The 26,974-nt window shown below is 39.5% G+C and overlaps 1 pseudogene; it reads left to right on the top strand.

Annotated features, from left to right (window-relative positions):
• Positions 1-689: 689 nt before the first annotated feature.
• On the top strand, positions 690-15,891 carry LOC117523828 (annotated as a pseudogene).
• Positions 15,892-26,974: the final 11,083 nt, after the last annotated feature.

Below are 26,974 nucleotides of genomic sequence, written 5' to 3'. Positions count from 1 at the left end.
TGCAGGATTTGAGTCCCTCTCTGCGTAGTGTGTAGCCTTTGTTACTTTGGTCCCAGCTCTCTGCAGGTCATTCATCAGGTCCCTCCGTGTAGTTCTGGGATTTTTGTTCACCGTTCTCATGATCATTTTGACCCCACGGGATGACATCATGCATGGAGCCCCAGATCGAGGGAGATTATCAATGGTCTTGTATGTCTTTCATTTTCTTACAGTTATTCCCACAGTTGATTTATTCACACCAACCTGCTTGACTATTGTAGATTCACTCTTCCCAGCCTGGTGCACATCTACAATTTCTTCCTGGTGTCCTTCGACAGCTTTTTGGTCTTTCTCCAAACATGACGCGTTGAGTACAGGTAACAGGTGGAGGACAGAACAGCTTCTTAAAGAAGTTGTTACAGGTCTGTGAGAGCCAGAAATCTTGCTTGTTTGTGGGTGACCAAATACTTACTTTCCACCATAATTTACAAATAAATTCTTTAAAAATCCTGCAATGTGATTTCTGGATTTTTTTTTTTCTCATTTTGTCTCTCATAATTGAAGTGTACCTATGATGAAAATTACAGACCTCTCTCATCGCTCAAGTAGGAGAACTGGTACAATCAGGGGCTGACTAAATACTTTTTCTCCCACTGTGTTAATATCAATTGTGTAACTTCAATATAGGCACCATGTGGTTTCCAAAATATGGTAAAGGGATACACAGACTTGTATGTGTTGTTTTATTTTAGATATTCTGTCCTACAGTGAACCAGAGGAATATAAGAGGAGAGACATGGGGGCTCTTCTATCACGATGGAGGGTATGTGTATCAGAAAAAAGTGGTGTGGTGTGTGTGTGTGTGTGTGTGTGTGTATATATATATATATATATATATATATATATATATGTATATGTGTATATGTATGTATGTGTGTACAGTACTTTGCAAAAGTTTAAGACACCCCAGTTATAAGTGGCATTGGAAGTCCCCCACCCCATTTTTTTTGGCATTTCCCACAAAAGTGAATATGTGAGCAATATTTTTTATAATAATAATAAACAATGATAATGATATACTCAAACTTTAAGTCGCTTTATCCTTAAAATAGTTTTGAGGTCCTGCAACTTATATATCGAAAAATCATGCATAAATGGAACCCAGTTGTCATATTATCATCAAAATAGAAATTCATCACATATTTCATTTATTTATGACTTTTGATCAGGTTTTCATACTTTTTAGTGATTTTATGATGCATTAAATGTGCTAAAACTGTTGCACAGTACTGTATAGTATTGGAGTTGTTGTTGTCCATAACAAAGGTGTTTCATAATCTGATTATTATGCAGAGGAGTCTTAGTACGTGGCTTGTCAAGTTAGACATAATGTGTTTATTGACAGTTGACACTTTTGACTAATTTATCATTTTATTGATATTGCACTTTTCTGTGCTGTACATATGTAAATATCTAAGATAAGTACTTGTTCTATTACTTTGACAGATAACTATTTTACTTCTCCACATGGGAAATTTGACCCCCAAAACTAATTCTTGAGCAAGTCATTTACACAATGTTTTTTTTTTTGTCCCGAGAACCATGTGTGATTCAGTCAAGACTTGAAGCCTGCACCCCCGCTGGAAGAAATCCAAGTCCTATTTTTAAGACATCCCGGAGAAGTCAAAGAAAGAATGGCAGAGGCCACGTCTTGACTTTCATTCAGTTTTTTTGAGAGGAAAGAGGTCAGACAAACTGAGTTTTAACTCCAGATTGAGAGATATTTGAAATGGTGTCTGAGAGGAAGTCAGAATGCAGTCAGAAAAACCTGTCTGTCAGCCTTACAGTGCCGTCACATTTAAAGCCTTTGTATCTTAGTTTGTTTTCATTATTACATTTAAAGAATTCTTGCCACCAGCTCAACTGGCTGATTGTTTGCAGAGACCAATCAGAATCTTGTAACACTTAGACAACCAATGTACATTGTTCTCAGAGAGTCCTTCGCTCATTCATCTTCAACCGCTTACTCCAATTAAGGGTCACTGGGGGGAGCTGGAGTCTATCCCAACAGTCATAGGGTGTGATGCGGGATACACCCTGGACAGAATGCCAGTCTGTCACAGGGTTATGGGGGACATGTTTTAAAAATAATTTATTTGTCTCTTTATCTCTGTTTTCTAATCTTTGCTGTTTTTTGTAGACAAAACCAACTACTATTGAGCAGCTGGAGAATCTGGACAAGGGTAATGAATAAATAGTCACTGCATTACTGGGGAAATGGTGATCTTTGTGTGGAAGGGATGATCATATGATTTCCATTTTTGGCTTTTGGAGACTTGTTGTTATTGTGCAACCATACCTGATTGTTTAATAATGTTTGTCATTATTTTTGTGTCATTTAACCCTTTTGTAGGAGATCAAAGAGTTGGAGGAATTCATGGCCAAAAACCAGCGCCTGAAAAAGGTAAAGTAGACAACTTGATGACCTCCAGTGTTGTTCTGTAAGCAAATGCTTATCAGTGTCTTTGTGTATCAACCCGCAGCTGTGGGTTGGCAGATTTCTTTTTCTACTCATCGCTGCTTTACCTGATGACCTCTCTGCTCTTTTACTGGCTGTATCTACCGGACCAATGGTTGGAGAGACTGACCATGGCTTTGCCTTTCTTCATTTGCCCCATGCTGTGAGTCATACACATTTGATTTTTGTGATCTGGAACACAAAGTCTTAAACATGACATGTGAACCTGAATGTATTTAAGGTGTAATCTACAGGGTGTTAATGGCTGTTTTGGGTTCTCATCATACATTTCTATCTACATATCAGGATCTGGTTGATAAGGAAGTTTTTGATTTTCCTCTTCTCGAAACACACTGAAAGAAACAGTGAGTTTTGCTGCTTATCTACACAGGCAACACATGATAAATTTTAGGTTTTTTACCTGTTTAAGATTCACTAATGCTGCTCCTGCTATTACAACCCTGGCCAAAATTATGGAATCACCGGCCTCCGAGGATGTTCATTCAGTGTTTAATTTTGTAGAAAAAAAGCAGATCACAGACATGACACAAAACTAAAGTCATTTCAAATGGCAACTTTCTGGCTTTAAGAACACTATAAGAAATCAGGAAAAAAAAAATTGTGGCAGTCAGAAACAGTTACTTTTTTAGACCAAGCAGAGGGAAAAAAAATATGGAATCACTCAATTCTGAGGAAAAAAATTATGGAATCATGAAAAACAAAAGAACGCTCCAACACATCACTAGTATTTTGTTGCAACACCTCTGGCTTTTATAACAGCTTGCAGTCTCTGAGGCATGGACTTAATGAGTGACAAACAGTACTCTTCATCAATCTGGCTCCAACTTTCTCTGATTGCTGTTGCCAGATCAGCTTTGCAGGTTGGAGCCTGTCATGGACCATTTTCTTCAATTTCCACCAAAGATTTTCAATTGGATTAAGATCCGGACTATTTGCAGGCCATGACATTGACCCTATGTGTCTTTTTGCAAGGAATGTTTTCACAATTTTTGCTCTATGGCAAGATGCATTATCATCTTGAAAAATGATTTCATCATCCCCAAACATCCTTTCAATTGATGGGATAAGAAAAGTGTCCAAATATCAACGTAAACTTGTGCATTATTGATAATGTAATGACAGCCATCTCCCCAGTGCCTTTACCTGACATGCAGCCCCATATCATCAATGACTGTGGAAATTTACATGTTCTCTTCAGGCAGTCATTTTTATAAATCTTATTGGAACGGCACCAAATAAAGTTCCAGCATATCACCTTGTCCAATGCAGATACGAGATTCATCACTGAATATGGACTTTCATCCAGTCATCCACAGTCCACGATGGCTTTTCCTTAGCCCATTGTAACCTGTTTTTTTCTGTTTAGGTGTTAATGATGGCTTTCGTTAGCTTTTCTGTATGTAAATCCCATTTCCTTTAGGCGGTTTCTTACAGTTCGGTCACAGACGTTGACTCCAGTTTCCTCCCATTCGTTCCTCATTTGTTTTGTTGTGCATTTTTGATTTTTGAGACATATTGCTTTAAGTTTTCTGTCTTGATGCTTTGATGTCTTCCTTGGTCTACCAGTATGTTTGCCTTTAACAACCTTCCCATGTTGTTTGTATTTGGTCCAGAGTTTAGACACAGCTGACTGTGAACACCCAACATCTTTTGCAACATTGCGTGATGATTTACCCTCTTTTAAGAGTTTGATAATCCTCTCCTTTGTTTCAATTGACATCTCTCGTGTTGGAGCCAGATTCATGTCAGTCCACTTGGTGCAACAGCTCTCCAAGGTGTGATCACTCCTTTTTAGATGTAGACTAATGAGCAGATCTGATTTGATGCAGGTGTTAGTTTTGGGGATGAAATTTACAGGGTGATTTCATAATTTATTCCTCAGAATTGAGTGAGTCCATATTTTTTTTTCTCTCTGCTTGGTCTAAAAAAGTAACCGTTACTGACTGCCACAATTTTCCTGATTTCTTATAGTGTTCTTAAGCCAGAAAGTTGCCATTTGAAATTACTTTAGTTTTGTGTCAGTCTGTGATCTGCTTTTTTTTCTACAACATTAAACAACTGAATGAAGATCCTCCGAGGCCGGTGATTCCATAATTATTGCCAGGGGTTGTATTATTATTATTATTGGCTGAATTCCTTTGTTTGTCTGTTTTAGATGATAACTAGAAGATTTGAAGGCTGCTAAAAGAAAGATTGTAAGTGTAAAAACTCTTTCCAGCATTTCTCTTGCTTACTTTTTAAGGAGGGCTGAATTTGTGATATTTGTGCAATTTCCTGTGTAAATAAGTTTTAAAACAAATATGCTACTATAATTAATGAATTTACAATGGAGTTTTTGATTTCATGTAATTTATATCATTTATTTACATTAAGATTATCAAAAAACTATTTTGAGAGGTTACACTTTATTGGCCCAGTCCACCCAGCTATAAATGTGGAACGGCTTTCACTGGGCAAGTAACCTGAGGGATTTGTAGAGTCTTATCCACTTCACTCTAAGGAATCATCATCTTTGTTGTCATTATTATTATTATGATTATGGTTAAATTATTTGCAACGAGATTGAGTCCACAAGGTTTTATATGTGGAGCTGAAATTCAGTCTGCAACATAGAACTAATGATGTCCTGGTTTGTGTGTCTAGCTGGAAGAAGTGATGGAGACAGAGACGTACAAAAATGCAAAACTCATTCTGGAACGCTTTGATCCAGAAGCGAAGAAGAAGGCTGTAAGTGTGGTTGTGTAGATTTAGTTTGTGTTGTAATTATCTGTTGATTGGGTTCACTGTTTATGTTGCAGGAGTTGGAGTTGACTCCTGTCCATCCTCAGATGACTCCCAGGCCAGGACAAGGTTCAGCACACACCACACACACACACACACACACACACACACACACACACACACACACACACACACACACAAACACACACACACCCACACATATATATATCAAAACTGAAAGACAAAGAATTACAGTTAATTTTTTTGTATGTGAATGGTAAATGGACTGCATTTATATAGCGCTTTTTCTATCTGCATCAGACGCTCAAAGCGCTTTCCAAATAATGCCTCACATTCACCCCGATGTCAGAGTGCTGCCATACATGGCGCTCGCTACACACCGCGAGCAAAAGGGGATTAAAGACCTTGCCCAAGGGCCCTTAGTGATTTTCCAGGATCTTCTGGTCTCAAGCCCAAAACCTTAACCACTAGACCATCACCTCCCCATGTGTTATTTGCTCAGGATCAAGCTAGGCTTATTTTCAAGTTGTGTGAAAGTAAAAGCAGCAAGACAACATGCAATGAATCGTTTTGTTCTAGAGCTTCGACAGAGGGGAGCTGCAATGAGACCATCTCCAACCAGCACTCCGGCTGCAATGACAACAGCTCCCCCACCTGGTGCACGAGTCTCATTGGGGTCAGGGGCCACACCTGTGGGTAAGAGTATGCTTGGCAATAAGTATCATAGAATATAACAGATGTGTAGTGTTGGCTGGGGCCTTACAGTTAGACCTTTCACTTGGTAGCAACACTGGCCCATGTGGCAGCCATCTGTCTGTCTGTATTCCATGTTGTTGTTCCACCAGCACCTCTCTCTCGCCCCGCTCTCCCAGCTCCAGGAGGACCACCAGAGAAATCTGCATCTGTCCACCAGGGGGTGCTACCCAGAAGCCCCCTGTTCCCCTGTTCCAGGTGTAGGTAGGTAACGCCTCTGATCTCAGTTGACGTGACTGTGCATGGGCAAACCGTGTGTGAATAATGCTCTCTGTGTTTGGGCTGTTTTTGAAGGCATGCAACCCACCAGGTCCCCCTATAGCCAGACCCATTCTGCCCAGAGAGAGGGGCACTGTGGACCGCATCATAGAGTACCTGGTAGGGGATGGACCACAGAACAGGTAAAGGTCCTTTTTAAATGTTGCATATCCTTCTTTAGGTGTTCAGCCACATGAACCTGTGAGTTATTCTTTTGAACAGCTCCAAGACAGGATAATTTGTGCATCAGTCATCAGTTGGTAAGAATCAAGATTTTTCAGGTCAGTCAGGTTTTATAATACAGGTACAGAACAAAACACAAAACTATGAAGATGGAATAATGTCACTTGAAATGCTCAACAACTGGCTTCAGGATCTATCGTTTCCACATGCTGAACATTTTTCATGAAGTTTTTACTTCGCATTCTGAATAATAAGAATAACATATTTGTTATACAGATTATGTATTTCAAAATGCTTTTACAATTAAACATATTCATAACAGTACAATAAAATCATAACATATCTATATCAGCCAACATTTCTGGAATGTGTGAAGTTTTGACTCAATGGGTGCAACGTTGAGAAATGTTGGTTTTTCAGAATGCAAAAGATGGAGAACCACGCCTTAATTTTGTATGTTTATTACATTTTAATTTGTCTTTATTGTTATTCTTCAGGGATCTAATAGAGCTGCAAACCTAATATTGGTGTGCAGTGTATTACATTGACAAAGATATTCTATTCTAACATGAATCATACTTGGTGTTGAAGACTGTACAGTTTGTTTTGTTTGTTTTTTTAATAGTTTGCAGCCCCCCAGTTTGAGACATGTAAATTTGCGTTTGCTGGTTTCACGGTTTATTGTTGTAGTCAGAAACAATTTGGAGGGGGACCTTTTGTCTCCAGACACACGTTTGCTTTTAGTAGCTGATCTCTTCAAGCAGAAGCTTCTGTTTGTGTATCTAACTTCTTTAGATGAGTCTAGACGTCATTCTGTGATGCAGTAAAGTTTAGTGATGGGAACTTCAGAATGACTCTCACAGGGTGATGGACACTGCCTTTTGCAGTTACTAACGGGACAAATGGAAGAGAGTGGTTGGCTGAATATCACAAACTGCCTTTCTCTCCCTGTCTGCTTACTTCTCTTCTTTTCTTAGATATGCCTTGATCTGCCAGCAGTGTTTTTCTCATAAGGGGATGGCTCTGAAAGAAGAATTTGAGTATCTGGTAAGAACAGAGACACTCCTACATGTACCTTACTGAAAAGTGCATATTGCAGTAGGGAGACTTGAAAAGAAGTTGTGAAATTTCAGCTACAGTTTGCCTGAAGGAAGTAAGAAGCCCATGGGAACCTCGAGCCTAGATGTGCTCGGTTTGCTTGAAACAAAGTCCAGAAGAATAATAACAATAATTGAAGTTATTTGTCATTGCATATACAACAAATTTGTCCTGCATTTAAACCATCCTGTTTGCAGTTGGACACAATCCAACCACTAGGAGCAGTGGGCAGCCACAATTCGGTGCCCGGAGACCAACTCCAGATGTAGAGACGCTGCCTGGCTCAGGGACAGAGAAAGGGCAGCAGACCCTAAATAAGCATGTTTTCGATTGTGGGAGGAACCGGAGTTCCCGGAGGAAACCCACACAGACACAGAACATACAAACTCCACACAGAAGGGCGGGAAGCGATCCCACAACCTTCTTGCTGTGAGGCATCAGTGCTAACCACTAAACCACTGTGCTGAAGAAGTGGCTGATGATACAATGTTTAGGTTTACCCTCAAAATGCAATTTTTAAACAAAGTCTGCCCAGGATTATTTAACAGGATACATTTAAAATGACAATTTTATTACTTCATTTTTGCCTGTATTTGATAGATTCTAATAGACAGAATCTATCTTGAAATTCATCTTCAACCACTTTCCATGTGCCCCCAAACTATGAAGTTTAGTGTGAGTAAATTTGAGGTGTGTTATGTTTTGTAACGTGATCCCTCCACTTTGCGTATTAAGGCTGAGGTCCCTCCCTCTCATCTCTGTTCTTCTTTCTCCAGCGTTTCGTTGTGCGTATTGTTACTTTCTGAACCCAGCAGGAAAACACGCCCCCAAGCTCCCAGGCTTCCCGAGTTCAGCTACGAAAGGAGGGCTGCGAGCAGAATCTCCATCACCTGGGCGGGCACCACGTTCTGCTGCAGACACAGAGGAGAGGTGCGCCCCCCTTCTGGATGGTACTGAAGTACACAAACGCAAACATCAGACATGACCAAGTATGTTTCGGGTCTCAACATACAAAAGAACTAAAAAGGACCAATCATAATTCAGATCAGGACCAAAGCTGTGGACAAATGTCATGCTTGAGATTGTTTGACTGACGTATTAGTCCAGGAGGCTGAAGTGATTTTGACCTCATCGGTACCAAAACAGTTCCAATCCAGCATACACAAATGTATGGTGGCCATCCCAGGGCAGTTAAGCTATAGCAAGGTAGGGGGTCAGTGAAGGATTTACACAAGGGTCAAGATTTAAAGTTTACACATTATTTATCTGATCATAAAGATTCCAAAAAGGTAAAGTTTGGGTGATTTCTGACGGAATATTATGGGGTCAAAACAGCATTTTTTTTTTTTTGACAAGCATCAGTTTCAGTTTATTCAACTCAAACTTTATGTCGGAAGCACATTTAGAATGACAGCAGTCGACCAAAGTGCTGCACAATAAAAATGGGCACCGGGTCACACCCAATAATAAATAAGTAAATAAGAGTTAAAAACAACAATAAAAATTAGGGCAGACTACAAAAAGGTAAAATAAAATAAAAATGCACTAGCTCATTTGGGAAATGCTGTGGAAAAAGAGGTGAGTTTTTAAAGAAGATTCAAAAGTCTCAAGGGTCAGGGATGATCTAATATGAAAGGGGAGACTATTCCAAAGCCTGGGGGCAACCGCCGCAAAGGCCCTGTCACCTTTAGACTTTAATCTACTTTTGGGCACGTCCAGCAACAGTTGGTCAGAGGACAAGTAACTATGTTCTGGATGAGCTGGAGACAATTAAGAGAAGTCAGGTCCAAGCTGATGTACAGAGAGTTACAATAGAGAGTTAACACTATTCTTGACCGTGCGTAATGGTTCCTGATAATTCTCCAGGAACACGTGCCATTAATCGTAACGTGTGGTCACAGGTTGCAGCAGTTCCTGAGGACACCTGCCGCCTCTGTCCCGAATCATCACATTCGTGATCAGCAGCCAAGAATGTGTACTTCATGGCATTTGTGACTTGTCGTTATGTGTAAACGCAGCATAAAAGTCTTGTCTGTTTTTAAAAGCTTTTTCTTAACTATGTTTTTTCTTGTACTTTGTTTTATTCTTTGTACTTTTATGGTAGCGCCTTGAAATTTGCTTGTCAAATGTAAGGCGCCTTATAAATAAAATTTTTTATTATTATTATTAATCTAATGTACTTGTAACAAAGGCATAGATAACCTTCTCGAGGTCATTCCTGGAAAGATGGGGCTTGGTCTTAGCTAAAAGACGAAGTTGGAAAAACCTTGCTTTAACAACAGCACTGATCTGCTTCTCAAATTTTAAATGGCTGTTGTTCAGGGGTCACAAGTTAAAGTTGCTCAAATTTAGGTAAAATGTGTTGGAAATTATTGGTTGAGCCACTAAGCTTAATAAATGGAATAGTTTTGACCATCATAGTGACTGTTTGCTCTCCGACGTCTATTTGATTCTATGACATATGTTACTCTGTAACACGAAGAAGCTTAACAGATGGTGCCGATTATTACTTTTTCAAACCATATGGGATTGTGTTGTTTAGTCCTCTTAAGTGGTACAGAATATCTGCTTGGCCTGTGGACTGTCGACACAAACAAGGAATAATTAGCTGACATTTGGCTCCACAGGTTTGTACATTATTGACATCCAGTGACACACCTGAACATACTGCCGTAATGTTCTCTGTCTCTCTCTCTATGCTACCTGGTCCATGTTCTAACATCTGTGTTTGATCCTTTTTATGACAGAGCAGCAGTTAATCCTTTTCTGACTTTAGTTTCTTTGATAGTCTTATTGATGCCACCATTTGTCTTTTGTTGTTGTTCAGACAGAAGCCAGTAGAAGGGAAATGCCTATTGTCACTTTTTCTTTTATCCATCCATTAAACTCTTACTATAATTTGGCTATCTTCACCTAAATGTTGATGCACTTATGTAATTAACTTTGTATTTATCCTCATTCACTGTTCCAAAAAACAAACAATACTGAGGGCACAAAGCTGTTTTAATTAACAACTGTACAATTTAGAATCTGTTCCTGTTGCACACAGTTCTTTCCATCTGTTCAAAAATTAGTTTTTAAAAATCTATTTTGATTCAAGACAAAATACAGCTAGTTACCAAACCAGGTGAAGTAGAAAATGAGGTGTAATTTTGTTGTGTGCATGCCAACCCTTTAGGTAATGAGTTTTGTGCACTGTTTTATAATAGTAATGATGTATTTTTATTGCAATTTCAGGTTATACATTTCAAAATGCTTAACATCAGTAAATTCACACCAGAACACCTCAAACAGTTTAGTGTCTTTTTTTTTTTTCTTCAAAACTCAACCTCGACCTACCTCGGACTGGTGCCCCGTTTCTGGGAATAAGCACTGGAACCAGTGGGCCTCGGGGTGTTTATAAGACTTATTTCTACTACTACTATTTCCAAATGTTAGTTAACAAAGTGCTTTGACATACAGCAGAAATGCAGTCCGGCTTCTGTTTGACTTCTGTCGGTGTCCATCTGATTCTACAGCACTCACAGTCCTGCGTCACATTTGTTCTGCTTAATGCCTGACTGTGCGCTGTGGGTTTAACAGTGTGATCTTGCCTCTAGCCAAGGCTCCGGCACCGTGGAGTTTGGTCCACAGTTTCCCAATCCAGCAGAGTCCAAAGAATCCCCAGACTCCACCTCTGCAGCGTCCAGGTTCCCCAACCCCCTCTCTGTGCACGCTCTGATCTGGTGTAAATTTGGGCTGATTTTAATGAAGTTTTTTCTTCTCTCTCCAAATGGGGACATTTTAATTTCTCTTGAATCAGTTTAGGTCATAAAACTGCCACAAAGTGTGGAATATCAGAGGAACATGCATGGACCTGATATTTTTTTATTTACTGACTTGGCATTGTTAGAATTGCACATTTGGTTGTTTCTCGAATATATGAATATAAATCACTGTAAAATTAACTAATTATGATAAATATATCTGACTTGGACTTAGTCAAGAATGAATGTGCAGTATATTTAGACATCCTTACCTATGTACTTCCAAAAGTGCACTTAATTATCTTTAAATTGTGTGAACATTAAGCTGAACATTATTCTTAACCAGTTTTCTTCTATGTCCCAATTTCAATGATCCCCTAAAAATGTGATATTACACTTTTGTACACTTAAGGCAAAAATGTACTTCAGATTAATTTTGCTACATAAAGTATTTCTGATATTTGCCTCTGAAGAGGCCTGGGTGATTTGGCCTAAAAATAAAATCTCCAATTTTTTTTCAGAAAAAATTCAGTTTTTGATTTTTTTTTTTTCCGATTTTTTTTTTCTTTTCCCTACTTTTTAAAAGAAAACATTTAATACAAATGACAGAGATAACTCAAAACAAGTTTTGCTTTTATCAAAAACTTAAAGCTAACCCCTACTTACCTCCTGGAATTGAAACTCCAACTGTTCTTTTGATTTAAAAAATACACTTGGGTAAATTATTCCACCAGAGTAAGCTGGTTCTTAGCAGGAGTTTGCGCTCCTGTTCCCCTCGTAAAGTGTAACATTTCTCCCATGCAGCTGGATGCTTCTGTTTTAGATACTGGAATAAGTTTGTTGTGTGGCTGGCTGCGTTTTGTGGTGATGGGCTTTTAGGGTTCGCCCCAGAAATTTTTAGTATAGTGGTGCTGTTGGCAATTATCACCCGAGGCGGTGCGTTGCGAGTCATTTTGACTGGTTTTAGATGCATTGAAAGCAAGAATAATAGACCAAAACAAGACACTTATGTTGTAATATCAAAGTTTTTTTTTTGCATGTTTCTGTCTAAGTTAATAAAATAAATAACATTGAAAAGTTTAAAAACACATTAATATTTGATGGATATATCATTTCCTCTCCTCTTCTTTAAAAATGACACACTGTACCTTTAATCCATACTTTATAAAAACAATATAACCCCTAATTGTCTTGTTTGTACAAGAGCTAAACCTGGACTGATTTGTCAAATCAGAATCAAATTTATTGCAAAGTAAGTTCTCACATACAAGTAATTTGATCTGGTGTCATTGGTGCATAAACAACAATAATAAAAAGAAAACACTTCTATAAGAAGTAAATTTGCTCTCATAAAGATGAAATCCTGGATGGAAAAACTTTCTGAATCGGTTTTTCCACACTTTACTGTGTCACTGAATTGTGTGGTGAAGATGATCATTGATTAAAATTGCTTCGCTGCTTTTTACAGTGTGGAGTGTGTTCACTTTTTCCTCCTCCTCCTCTCTCTCTCGTGAGGGAACGAGACTCTTCACACCGTCTTTGCGGCTTATTTGAGCAAACTTTGGAAACATGAAAGCTTTCATTTGTAAAATAAAGCCTTAATGTGTCACCAGCTACACAGGCAGAAGGAGCTGTTTTGTTGAAAGACTGACGGAGTTTTTGTTCTTTCACTGAGAGACTCTGAGCTGCAGCGCTGTGGCTCTGCTCTGCTCGGCTGACTGGCGACGAGCAGGCAGCAGTCCGATCAACACAGACTGGCTGGATTAAACAAAAATACAATGGCACTACGCCGTTGTTCCATTGTTCGGGGTAGAACCATGGTTTAAGACAAACTTTGCAGCATCCAGTCACTTGTTCCACGTCTGTCACAGCAATCTCAAACCACTGACGAAACTCGCTCTCCATTAGCGGTTAGTTTTCGGGTCCGAAGACCTCCAGGTTTATAATTAAAGATACGTCTGTTTGATCCTTTTAAGTATTTACAGTTTAAGTTTAGTTGGTGTTTACATTGTGCGCAAACCTCCGTCCCTCCCTTCTCCTCCTCCACCTCAGTTAACCGCATTCGTCTGGTTCTATTGTCAGAACACTTAATAAAACTTTTTTTTTCTTTTACTTTACATATTTATTATGTACAGGTAAAATATACATGTCTGTTTGTTAATAAAAAAAAAATATTTATTACAATAAACAGGACGTTAAAGTGCAAACTTCACTTTCTCCCCGAACATGAACAGGAAGCGATCGCAGCTCGCAGCAACTGACATTGAAAATAACGGAGAAACAACCTGAGCGTCTGACATTTTTACATAAAACAAACGCAGTAACAGCGTCTAAAAACTCAGTTAATATATCCAGGAGAGTTTTATGTTGCGATGCTAATGCTGTTGTCCGTTTGCAGCGGTTTAAGTGCAGCCTGATCAGATCGTCTCAGTGCAGTTCTGTGTTAATGACGGCGCGCCTTTTTTGTTTGGAGTCGGAAGTTGCAAATCACATGATGCTTTGCGTCACACTTAACAACCGGATTGTGTGAAGGAAACGGGACGGGGAGGGGGGAGCTACGGAAGGTCCTGGGGACAAAAAGGTGCGCCGCTGCAAGAAGAGAAAAAAAAAAAGAAAAAAAGCTTGAATGTGTTTATTTTTTAAATCGTCCGCAACAAATAATTCGAATTAATCGATATTATCGATATATCACCCAGGCCTACCTCTGAACCTTGTTGTGTGTAGGATTTAATAGTTTATCCACCAGGGGCTTCATAAATACCGCCCGAATAATACCCTGTAATTCTTCAGGAAACTGCCATCAAAGCCAGAGAAGAACTGTATAAGATCAGGGTTTTGAAGGCTTGCTATCAGACATCCACAACAGAGTCTTAATTTGTAAAAGCATAAACTGTGGATTTAGTTATGGTTGCATAATTAATAATTTGTGTGTTGTGCTTGAGAGCCTGATTTTTATGCCCCCCTCCCCCCCCCATTCAATGACGTTTGAGAGCATTGTTTTCACTTCATGTGCAAGCTTATAATTTTCACACAATAACTGAAGAACACCTTGTCTGAATGAAATTTGTTGTTGGTTAATTGGGGAAGGATAGAGGAAGGGTTCTTTCAAAAGTTGGGGTCTTCAATCATTCAATATGGCCACAATGAGTGCCATGTTGATATTTGTTTCTGCACAATAACTGAAGAACGCCTTGTCTGAATTAAAGTATTTCCTGGTGGTGAATTGGGGAAGGATAGAGGAAGGGTTCTTTCAAAAGTTGGGGTCTTCAGTCATCTAATATGGCCACCATGGGTGCCATGTTGATATTTGTTTTCGCACAATAACTGAAGAACGCCTTGTCTGAATTAAACTATTTCTTGGTGGTGAATTGGGAGAGGCTACAGGAACTCTCATCTCATCTCATCTTCAACCGCTTTTCAACAGCTCCAGCAGGGGACCCCAGACTTCCCTTTCCTGTGCCACATTGACCACCTCTGACTGGGGGATCCCGAGGCATTCCCAGGCCAGTGTGGAGATATAATCTTTCCACCTAGTCCTGGGTCTTCCCCAGGGTCTCCTCCCAGATGGACATGCCTGGAACACCTCCCTTGGGAGGTGCCCAGGAGGCACCCTTATCAGATGCCTGAACCACCTCAGCTGGCTCCTTTCAATGCAAAGTAGCAGCTACTCTACTCTGAGCTCCCCACGGATGGCCGAACCTCTCACCCTTTCTCTAAGGGAGACACCAGCCACCATCCTGAGGAAGCCCATTTTGGCCAGGAAGTATCCCTTTTAAAATTGGGGTCAGTACACTACACACCTATTGTTATTGGCAAACTTTCCCAATAAAAATTGACCATACACCATCTTTAATGCACCAGTCTTTCGCTGTAGCAATAATTTCCAGTCTTCATCATTCCCCATACTGTGCAAGCGGAGGCATGCACCACGCTTTATGTTGTAATTCTTCAGCTGTGATTACGGTCAGTGTGTTCATGCAGGAGTTACTAGCACGGACACATACAAAACAGTTTTCAAACATTTATGAATGACAGAAAGTCTCCTCGAGTGAAGAGATGGAACCTTCTCCAGTGATTTTGCCTTTGACGGAGTGATGAGCCGCTCACGTCACTGTGATTGTTTTCTGTCTGGAGTCTGAGTTGCACCATATTCTCAAAGAAAAAACCAGGCAGGATGATTTTAAGTATTAATGATCACTTAAAACCTTCAACACCACCTCTGCTAAAAAGGTAGCTGAAGACCATTCTGCTGGATAATTAGGTATTCATCACTTTAACCACATCAAAGATAATTTATCTATCAACCAATCATATTGCAAATTATGAATGTGATTGTAGATGTTCCAGCTTTCGTCTTCTTCTTTCTCTTTATTTGACTTTATCTTCCTGTTTCTTTCTTTCTGTTTTTGTTTTTGTACCCCAAGTGGTTCCTGCTTCTTAATAATTCAAATTTTATCTTCAGATGAGAAAGAGACAGAAGATGGACCTTCTAACGAGGCAAAGAGACAACCAAAGGAGGAGCAGCAGCAGGAGGAGAAGGAAGAGCTAGTTCAGAAAGAGGACGCACATGCAGAAACACAGCGCCCCCTGTGAGGCAACATTTCAAGCATCATCGGTGCTGAATCAGGTCTGCTCACATCAGTTAGTCATCCGAAAGATCTTTCTGGATTCTGTAGTTGGCTGCAGCTGATGGTTTGATGCTAATGTTTTGTAGCTAAACTCCCTCACTGACTCTTAATTGAATTTTTATTATTTTGTTTGTTCAACTCAACTTGGCACATTACCTGCTGTTGTTCTACAAAAGAACAAAACATGTCAGTCGGGTCCCAGAGATCGAAGCAAAAAGTTAATCACAAGAAGAGTGTTTGGTGAATCACGACAGCGTTTGTAGTTTATGAAGGACTTTTGTGACACGCGGGGAAACGGCTGATGTTTAAGTCGTTACGATTACAAGCTCAATGTAACAATGTCAAAGTGCTTATACTCACATTTGACCAAATTCTGAAGCATGTTCACATTTTTTCCGATGAAATTTGAAGAAATCAATGTCTGAGTAACTCAATCAATCAAACCTCAAAGAATGACACCAGCTTCACCCAATTTGATGTTTTAGCCCAATTTACACTGAATATAAATGTTATCGTTCCACAAATTTAGCAAAACATCCAAGTTTAACTAAATCATTTTCTGAGCTTTTCTGGGTGCCACCGAGTTCAGTTGTTTTTGGTTGGTTTTAACCAAATTTGCTGATACTTGAAACTGGCCTGGGATAGAGGATCCATCATAACAGATACAAATCTAGTTTAAGTTGTGTAATTTTAGAAATTTAGTGTAACAGTGCATTTCCTGCTGTTACATACAAGTGGAGAGCAGAAGGCAAATTTTCCATATTCCAAGTTCCCAAACCATGTTGGGAACCCAAGAAAACAAAAAGCTGTTATGCTAAAGTTACAGTGTGCAGGATTGATGGATGTTTTTAGTAGTAGTGCATAATTAATTACCTGCAGCAATGAGTTAATGTGTTTTCATCAACGTAGAATGAGCCCTTCACATCTACACAGGGCCACCATCTTGCACCGCCATATTGATACAGCAGCCCAAAAGGGACATATTTATTCACATTTACATACTTATTCCTTCCTTCACATTTTGGAGTGTGTCAGGAAGACTGAAGAAAGAAGATGAGTCCGTGGTTGATCCTCTATACATAGTCTACTGGATGCTAGTGTAGGCAAACATGTTTTAGAACCATTGTTTTTGTGAATACGTATTGCTTTTTACAAAAGAAGGCAAGCAAGCATGAATCCCCATCGGCACAGAAGCAAAAACTTGAACGTAAACAAAATCATGTAACATATTGCAATCTCCAGCCTTGCCACTAGGTGACACACCTGTTGAAAAACCTGCTCCTCCCTCAGTGTTTATGAAACCTACTCATCCCATCAGCTTGCTCTTTAATGTCTTTATTGTTTTGACATTAGAGCAAATAAAAAAAACTTGCCTTCTTTAATTTAAAATTTGCACTCTTTAGATATAAGCAAGTCAGGACACAACCTCTTTAATATAAAACAACTTAAATAAGCATGTTTATAGAGAAACATAGGCTCATGTTTGCCAGAAGGCACATGGGGACATGTGATCCTAGATGTCTTTCAGTCCACCTGTGAATGCAACAGGCCAGAGCTTATAGTCACTTCATCCCATCATAGCCACTGAAGTTTGCAACTCCTTCATAGTAGTTGGGGGTCTCTTGGAGGCTTCCCTCACTAGTCTCCTTTGTGGACATCCTCTGCTTTTGAGGACCATCAGCTCCAGATTTGAAGGAAGTGTGCAGCTAATTGTTTTTATTCAGTTTTTTATTTTCAATTTGAGATGAAATATCACCATTTTAAAGGTGTATATATGGGTGAAGCACACTGTAAGTCACAGTATACTGGGCTTGAAGATCAAAATGTTGAGTACTGACCTTGAAGAAACAGTTGAAGTTTAATCAGTAACTGATGTCATTCATTTTATCCTCTTGTCTCTTTGTTGGAAGGAACGTCTGCTGTAGTTTTGAAGGCGAACTCATTGTCAGCAACGTTAACGTGTCACCTCTCACAACAGTAATGAAACAGTCAACAGGTCACGATTGATTTAATGTTAAATGTAGGATATTTTATGGCACAATAACATTTTTTTTCTTGAAACTGCCATCGAAGCATAGGAAAAGGAAAACTTTAGGGTTTACAAAGGTTTATTTTTTATAATCTGGGTCGCTGAAGGCAGAGCAGGTCTGGGAATGGCTTGACTCCATGTGCGCATCTGTGTGTGTCCGTCTATTATGAAGGTCGGCTGAAAGATTTTGCCTCCTGTGTGATTATTTTAACAACAAACAAGATACCCGCATGAATCAAATAACTGCTTAAGGATTGGAATGTTCTCTATTAGACGGCGTCATTACTTTTCCTCAAAACCCCCTTCCCTTTCCACACACTTACACCAATGCTGGATAAGTTTTTGCATGAGCGACGGACAGCTGCTTGCGGCTCTGCACCATCAGTCTAACACCGTCCCTTCAGGTGTTCTTTCAGCTTTGGAAGAAGGGACAGAGTTATAGGGTGCGAGATCGGGACTGTACCGCTGGTGTGGGAAGACCTCATAAAATCTGAGCCGCTGCAACGCATCCTGTGTTTGTCTTCTCGTGCGGACGGGCACCGTCGTGTTGAAGAACTGCGTCTTTTCCAGGAGAAACTTTCTACAAGCATCCATACAGCTTTTGCAAAGTGTCCACATGTTGATTTGCATTCACAGTGTGGGCGTGTTCCAAAACATCTGCGAGAACTATGCTATCTCACTTGCATCTGTAGCTTTTATGGGGCGCCCCCTACGGGCCTGGTCATGCAGAGTCATCATGGCTGGGTTTTTGCCCTTTAAACTCTTTTCCCACCTCTTGTCTTTCGTGACATCTACACAGGTGTCTCAGTAGACACATTCATCACTGAATGTTCATGGGTGCACACCCCTCTGCCGCGAAGATTTCAGTAACAGCACATTGTTTGAAATGCACATCCATTTATGTATGTCACCTTTTTTTTATTTTACTGACTACTGTGTGCATGTGATGTGTCCAAGGTGATTCTGTTCATGCCTAAAAACTGCAGACGAAAACCATGTGGTGTAACGATGGTCTATAAGTAAAGGGTTATTTTTGTACCAGTTTCACTTCAGTATCTCGCTTGTTATTGAAATAGTAGCGTTGCAGGCAGAACCTTTTCAGCCGACCCTTGTAGTCAATGTTTACACAATATCTTGACAAAGATCTTTGTGTATCAAGGTGAAACCTGGTGCACAAGATCGATTTACGATGATCTTGGATAAGTTTGACACTTAGCAAATTTCAGCTCTGATTTTTGATTTCTGTAGGTTATAACTTACTAAGGCTCAGACCTTGCACAGCTTGGAGGTTGGGCTTGATGAAATGGCTATGGTCATGTTTAGCCCTTGTTATGAAATAGGCCTGCCAGGCTAAGCTAAAGTATGAGCTTGTTAACACTGTTGAACTCTTGTGGCTAATTTCACGTAAACACCCATTTGTTTGGCTCCTTGTTTATTTATTTATGCTCTTCTGCTGCTCATTTGCTGTTGCTGTCTGAAGGAGCAACTTGCTGTTTGGTTTGCCCTTTCTTTTTGACTTGTTCTCTTAGTTGTTTGTGTCTTCTTGGTCTTGGATCAGTTCTTTTAGTTGATTGGTCTTATTCTCTTGCACCTCCTTAAACAGCCTAGATTGCAACTCATCCCACAGACTTTGCATAGTTGTATGAATTATTCACTTGATTTAGATGTTTTTATTGCTGGATTGAGTCTTGTATTATTTTTGACAGCCGTGGGCTTCAAATGTTTGTATGCAATGGAAGTCAAATATGTAGTGTTCCACTTGAAAGCTCTGTGTGAATAAATGGAAAATCAAACAAACAAATCAGTGACTGATTCTGATCTTGTGTTTAAGATGGATTCATTGCGATTCCATCTTTACTGTATGTGCTGTATTTTCCAGAGTAGAAGTTGCAGGGAGTTTGTGAGGTCCTGTAACTTATACAGTAAAACTTGCCTAAACCATCATCGTATAAAGCGGCGGATATTTGCATGGTTTTTCATGTAATAAACACAGTATATAACGGATTTTGTATAACAGATTTTCGCTTACACCAGACAAAACTTCTCATCCGATTGCAATGCATTTTCATAAAAAAACTCCTTGCATGTACCGGACAGAGCAGTCTGGACATGCCCAGCAACAGAGGTATGAAATGAAGTTCAGTACTGACACTCGGGGATTTGAGGAAATTGGGTTCCATGTTTCTGTGATTACAAGACTGGACATTAATCTTTTTTCAAACCGTGTGCAGACCCGAGACCTAAATGAGGCAGGGTGTCATTCAAGCCCAGAGATTATTAACAAAATGATGCTTGTTGCCTGCACTGTAATATGGTGTTATGTTTCACACATAACACCATAGGTGTTATGTGTGAAACATAACATAACACATATGGTGTGTTATGTTATGTGTGAAACATAACATAACATAGCATGTCTTTTTCCTGGTTCTCTCTTTCAGCCCCAACCAGTCCCAGCAGAAGACTGCCCCTCCCTGAGCCTGGTTCTGCTGGAGGTTTCTTCCTGTTAAAAGGGAGTTTTTCCTTCCCACTGTAGCCAAGTGCTTGCTCACAGGGGGTCGTTTTGACCGTTGGAGTTTTACGTAATTATTGTATGGCCTTGCCTTACAATATAAAGCGCCTTGGGGCAACTGTTTGTTGTGATTTGGCGCTATATAAAAAAAAATTGATTGATTGATTGACATAACCCTGGGTGTGGTGATCAGAACCCTCTTCCTGGCTGTGAACCTGTGCACCTGCTAAATGATGGAGACTGCAAAAGGCTGTGATTTGTCACTTTTCAGGTTTCACTCCTTCCTCTGGGAAGGGTTCACTAGTCTGAAGGTTCACTAGTCCAAAGTTCAGTAGTCTGTGTGTGTCTTTATTTCAAATTAAAGCAAATATTGCAGTTCACAGATAATTGCCATTTCAGTTAAATGCCAAAGTCGTAATTACAGAATAGTGTGTATGACATTTACATTTTAATTTCAATTTATTTTCCTTTATATAGCGCCAAATCACAACAGAGTTGCCTCAAGGCGCCTCACACAAGTGAGGTCTAACCTTACTAATCCCCAGAGCAGCATTGGTAAGGAAAAACTCCCTCTGAGTAAGAAACCTCAAGCAGACCAGGATCAAAGGGGTGACCCTCTGCTTGGGCCATGCTACAGATATAAATTACAGAACAATTCACAAAACGATTATACAGGAAATGCTGTTGGTGCACAGGACAGGAGGGTCTTCAGCACAAATATGACACCCATCTCTGGATGGAGCTGCACCTTAACAGAGAGGAAAAAAAAACAGAATCAGGCATCAGAAAGACAAGAAATACTGGATAATTTGTCAGCATTAAACAACAAGAAAAACAGGATACTAAGGTGATCGCCGGCCACGAGCCCTGAGCTTCACTAAAAGACCCAGACTTTAGGTCAAGTTGAGGCTGCGGCATGCTCCGTTTCCTAATAAAATTAATTAAAAGAATAAAAAGCACAGAACTATACTATGCCAGTATGCTAGCCGTACAGAAGGGAAAATAAGTGCGTCTTAAGTCTGGAGTTGAAAATCTCTACAGAATCTGACTGTTTTGTTGACGCGGGGAGATCATTCCACAGAACAGGGGCATGATAAGAGAAAGCTCTATGCCCCGCAGACTTCTTATTCACCCTAGGGACACAAAGTAGTCTTGCACCCTGAGAACGCAAATCCCAGGCCGGTACGTAAGTTTTAATTAGGTCAGCTAGGTAGGGAGGTGCCAGTCCGTGAACAATTTTATAGATTAGTAGCAGAACCTTAAAATCTGATCTCACTGGACCAAGAACCATCATTTCAGTCTTAGAATTTAAAAGTAGGATGTTTCTAGACATCCAACGTCTCACTGATGCAAGGCAATCTTCTCAGGATTTTATGTGGATGAGATTACCAGCAGTTATCGGTATTTATAACTATCATCAGCATAGAAAGGTAATCCCAAAACGCCACAATATGTGCCCAAGGGGTGCTATGTAAAGGGAGAAAAGCAGGCAGCCTAAGACATGGAACCCCAAATTTCATGTCACTAAGGTTAGAGGTAGTGTTACTGTACAAATCAATGAGAACGACTGGGCAAGTGTGACGTCAACCATGAAAGGGCACTCCCAGTAATCCCAAAGTGATTTTCCAGCCTGTCAAGTAGAATATGATGATCTACGGTATCAAATGCAGCACTGAAATCTAACAGCACCAGAACCGTAGTGGTGTCCGAATCCATTTCAAGCAGAAGATCATTCACCACTTTAGTGAGAACCATCTCTGTGGAATGATATTTTCCAAAAGCAGACTGCAGTGACTCAAAGAGATTATTCTCAGTAAGATAGACCACGAGCTGCCGTGACACCACTTTTTCCAGAATTTTAGAGCAAAATGATAGATTTGATATCGGGCGATAGTTTTTCAATACACTAGGGTCAAGATTAGCTTTCTTAAGTAATGGTTTAATCACTGCAGAATTGAAACATTTAGGAATAGATCCAGAAGTTAAAGAAAGATGAATAATTTCCAGCACAGTCGGCCCAAGAGTGGGCCACAGGTCCTTAAACAGTTTTGTTGGTATAGGATATGTAGGTTGTGCTTTTTGTTGTTACGAGTTTTGTCAGCATGCCTAGAGAGATACTCTCAAATTCTGTAAATCTAGGTAATACCTTAGTAATGGCACCCACCTCAATAGCAGGGTGTAGTGGCTGGGTTGAGGCATGCTGGGATATGTTTAAGCTAATGTCTTCTATTTTCTTCTCAAGGTAATCCAGGAAATCTTGTGCTGTAAAAGGAGAGCGAACTACAGGAGGTTGTCCATGAATAAGTGTTGCCACCATGTCAAACAAGAACTTTGAGTTATGCTTGTTTTTGTTGATCAAATCATAGTAATAGGTCTGCTCTGTAGCCAGCAATGCATGCTTATAGTCTAAGATGGCATCACGCCACACAAGGTGGAATACTACTAATTTTGAACTACACCATTTCCGTTCTAGACCTCTAGCCTTATGCTTGAGATTATGCAGGTAATCATTGAACCATGGTGACTGTGTTTTGGGGGAGTGCGGTTTTAACACAGGTGGCATAATCATTTCGAGTGCAGTTTTGGGCACTGAGTTTAAACTATCCACAAGACTGTCTACTGATTGGGTATTTGCCAAATGTGAAGCTAAGACATCAGGCAATCTAGCTTCAAGTTCAGTCTTAGTTGAGGAGTTGATGCATTGCTGTAGTGATATATAAGGTTGTTGTTCCACTAAACACAGCAGCGAAACTGTAAACTTAATGAGTGATCAGAGACCACTGATGTAAGAGGCATAATGTCAATATTCGTGACAGCAATACCATGTGCTAGAACCAGATCCAGGGTATTTCCACTAATGTGTGTCAAGTCCCGAATGCATTGCCAAAATCCTAATGCATCCACAATTCCCATAAATGATTTGCGGAGGGGATCAGAAGGCTTATTTGTATGAACGTTAAAGTCACCAATGATCAGAACGTTATCTGCACTAGTTGACAATTTAGAGATGAACACACCAAATTCATCTAAGAATTCCAAATATGGGCCAGGAGGCCTATATACAGTGACAAAGTAATATGGTTGATTTTATTCTTCTGACCTTGGCAATGCGTAATATCCTGAGCAGAGCAGACAATCAGATGCTCAAAAGAGTTATATTTGTGACCCCCAACAGCTAATAAGCTAAACCTAGATTTATAAATAAGACCAACACCCCCACCTTGCTTCGCATTACGAGGGACGTGACTAAATGTATATGCTGGTGGGTAGGCCTCATTTAAGGGAAGGACAGCTGTAGGTTTAAGCCAAGTTTCACATAACATTGTATGGTGCATCTTTATAACCAGCGAAGTTAAAAACAAAGTGATGTTTTCTTTTTAAATTAAAGTAACATTCACTGTTGTATCATCATAATTGAAACGAAAAGCACATGCAAGTACACAGCTCGTCATACAGCCTACTGAAACTTGTCATCAAAATATATTATTTTATTGACCTGAACCTTCGGACTAGTGGGATGTTCCCCTTCCTCTCCTGTCATATATTAAATGTTTCTGCAGTGTGCACACTCATTACATTTTGATCATGAATCAAATGTGTTTAGCAGAAAAGTCTGCAAATATGAACAACTTTACAACACTGAGTCGGAAAAAGACGCTCAAATGACCCGCAATTCATGGAGGGAAATTGCACATACCATACCGTTGGTTTGGAGGTTGATGATTGTATGAAGTGAAGCTCACTGAAGAACAAATGAATCGAGAAAAAGTCAGGCTTTAGGCCACTCTGCAGCAGACTTAGAAAAAGAGTGACTCAACCAAATGTAATGTTTTTAATTCACATAATTCCCGGCGCTTATTTATTTAATTAATTTATGTTTTCAGACAAAGTTTTGACATGGTCATTAAATGAGGCAGGTCCCGATTTAAGGTCAGGCGTTTAATCAACGAAATACATAAACCTGATTGGTGCTGGGGATTCCCCGTAGATCGTTCAGCACCTCCTAACTATAACTAACCCGTTAAATACATATAACGGATTTAGTCTATTTTTATACCTATAACAGATTTTGTCCGTTTTATACATTTGATGGATTTTGTTTGTTTTATATATGGATTTTGATTATAACGGACAAAATTCACTAGTCCACCTGAATCCATTATCTGTGAGTTTTACTGTATACAAAGGAGGAATTCAAATATTCATTATTAATACTAATGACTATATATATTGGGCTTTCCCATAAATAAATGCACTAAAAAAATAAATTCCAATAATACAAGAATAAATTTCAGTAATAAAAGTATTCTTCAACAATGCACAAAAATCCCAAGTTAAACAGCTGATTTAAAAAAAAAAAAAAAGTAAGTTGCCCATAAGGGCAAAAAACAAAAACACAATGTTGATTTCTTGCTATCAACCCATCATATTTAATCAGATGAATACACAGTCGAGACCTTGCAGTGCATTTGATCAGGTTTTGTTGCCATCTAGCAGGTAATCTGAGCATTGTAGCGCTTCTGGTACATTTCCTCCTTGAAACCCAAAATAAAAAAAAAAGCATTTAAATGTCAGAAATGAATGATTTATTTATTTGACATGTAGAGCTTTGACCTATCATTATTATTCTATAAATATTTAGATTTTGGGAGTTTTACAGTTCAGGCAGCACAGTGGCTTAGTGGTTAGCACTGTTGCCTCACAGCAAGAAGGTTGTGGGATCGCATCCCATCCTTTCTGTGTAGAGGTAGCATGTTCTTCCCGTGTTTGCGTGGATTCTCTCCGGGTGCTCCGGCTTCCTCCCTCATCCAAAAACATCCAAGATAGGTGTACTGGAAACTTTAAATTGTCCATAGGTGTCCATGCGGGTGTGAATGTGTTTGTTTTTCTATATGTGGCCCAGCGACAGACTGGTGTCCTGTCCAAGGTGGACCACGCCTCGTGCCCTATGACTGGTGGGATAGGCTCCAGCCCCCCACGGTGACCCTCAATTGGAATGATTGGGTATAGAAAATGGATGGATGGAGTTTTACAGTTTTTGAATTTTAAGATACTAAGGTTTGCCGGAAGGATAAGCTAAGCTCCTGACAAGCACAACTTACAGTTATGAAAAATGTCAAACTGACTCACATTTTATTTGTCCATCTTGCTTATTTTTGCTGTTTAAAAGTCCCTATGTTGAGTAACAGCACAGGCTGTGGTGTGCACATGTGCTATACTGAGTTCCTGTCAGTTGTTCAACTTGTCACCAGGGAAGTGCTGTCTTAAAATGAGAGTTCCACATACAGGGGAAAAAAATGCAACCTATACTCTGGAAAATGCAGTATATAATCATCTATAAAATTGATACATCATTTGAAAAACAACTAGTTAAGACTACAAATTTTTTTTCTGTAGCTGTTGCATACTTCATGGTCATTTTGCCAAAAGTGTTGTGTTATTTCCTGGATGTTGCACTGAGTTTCTCTTTGTATTTATTGTGTTTTACTGGCGTTCAGGTGTGGTGTGCTGCTCAGTTTGAAGTTTGTAATCACCTCAATGCTGCCAAACCTGTTCACATGCTGCAGCTATCTGAAGGCTAAACCACACGTTTGAAGTGTTAATGTGTTGCTGTTCCAGTAGATTAATTTAAAGTTTTTAATGTCGACACTAAGTGATGCTGTCTTAATATGTGCCTCGGTTGCTGCTGTTATTTGTTTGTGGGTTTGTTTGTTTTTTTTTTTTTGGCACTTTCGGGCAGCTCTGCTCTGTTGGTGTTTGTGAAAAAAAAATAAAACAAACTTTTTTGTGTGTGTTATGATAAATTGGTCTGTAGAGGAATCTCTTTGTTGTTCTCTTGTCTAATGGGAACTTTTTTCCCCTCACATTCAGATTTTGCAGCCTCAACGTTTCATGACAATAACATTTGCAGAACTTAAAGGTATATATACTTTATTGGTGCAGTAGTCATGCTTTCTTTTTCTTTTTCTTCCCATCACCGAAACAAAACAATTCATCTACTGTACTCACAATTGACAAAATTATTTCATGAAATGTTTGATATTTGTACACTGTAATCACAGCTTAATATTTTAGTCTTTTAATGAATACTTTTCCAGACAAGTCTGCTGACCCTTAGAATTTCAGTGCAAGTAGGTAATAATAATGAGGCTTTTATTTTAAAATGAGTGAAATTCTGAATTGTTTGTATTTTTAGTTGCTGGATTTGTCAGGTCCTTGTTTGCCCGTGCTGGCTGTCCTGTGTGTGTGTACGACACGCCTAATAAAGTATTTCAGCATCAAAGGAAACGCCCTGTAGTTTGATTTATTCTTTAATGCTGTTCACTGGAGAAACCGTAAAGCAGGATATTGTAATCGTGTGTGTGTGTGTTTCTGTCTGTGAACTAAAAAACTTCAGGACAGATTTCATCAAACGTGGTGGGAATGTTACTTGGGAAGATATCTCAAGATGATTAACTTTTGGGGAAGATCGGACAATGGTCATAGTCAATGAAAACATGGTGCGAA

Source organism: Thalassophryne amazonica, chromosome 13, assembly GCF_902500255.1.
Source record: "Thalassophryne amazonica chromosome 13, fThaAma1.1, whole genome shotgun sequence".
Classification (NCBI taxonomy): domain Eukaryota; kingdom Metazoa; phylum Chordata; class Actinopteri; order Batrachoidiformes; family Batrachoididae; genus Thalassophryne; species Thalassophryne amazonica.
This window is presented reverse-complemented; position numbering and strand designations above follow the sequence as displayed.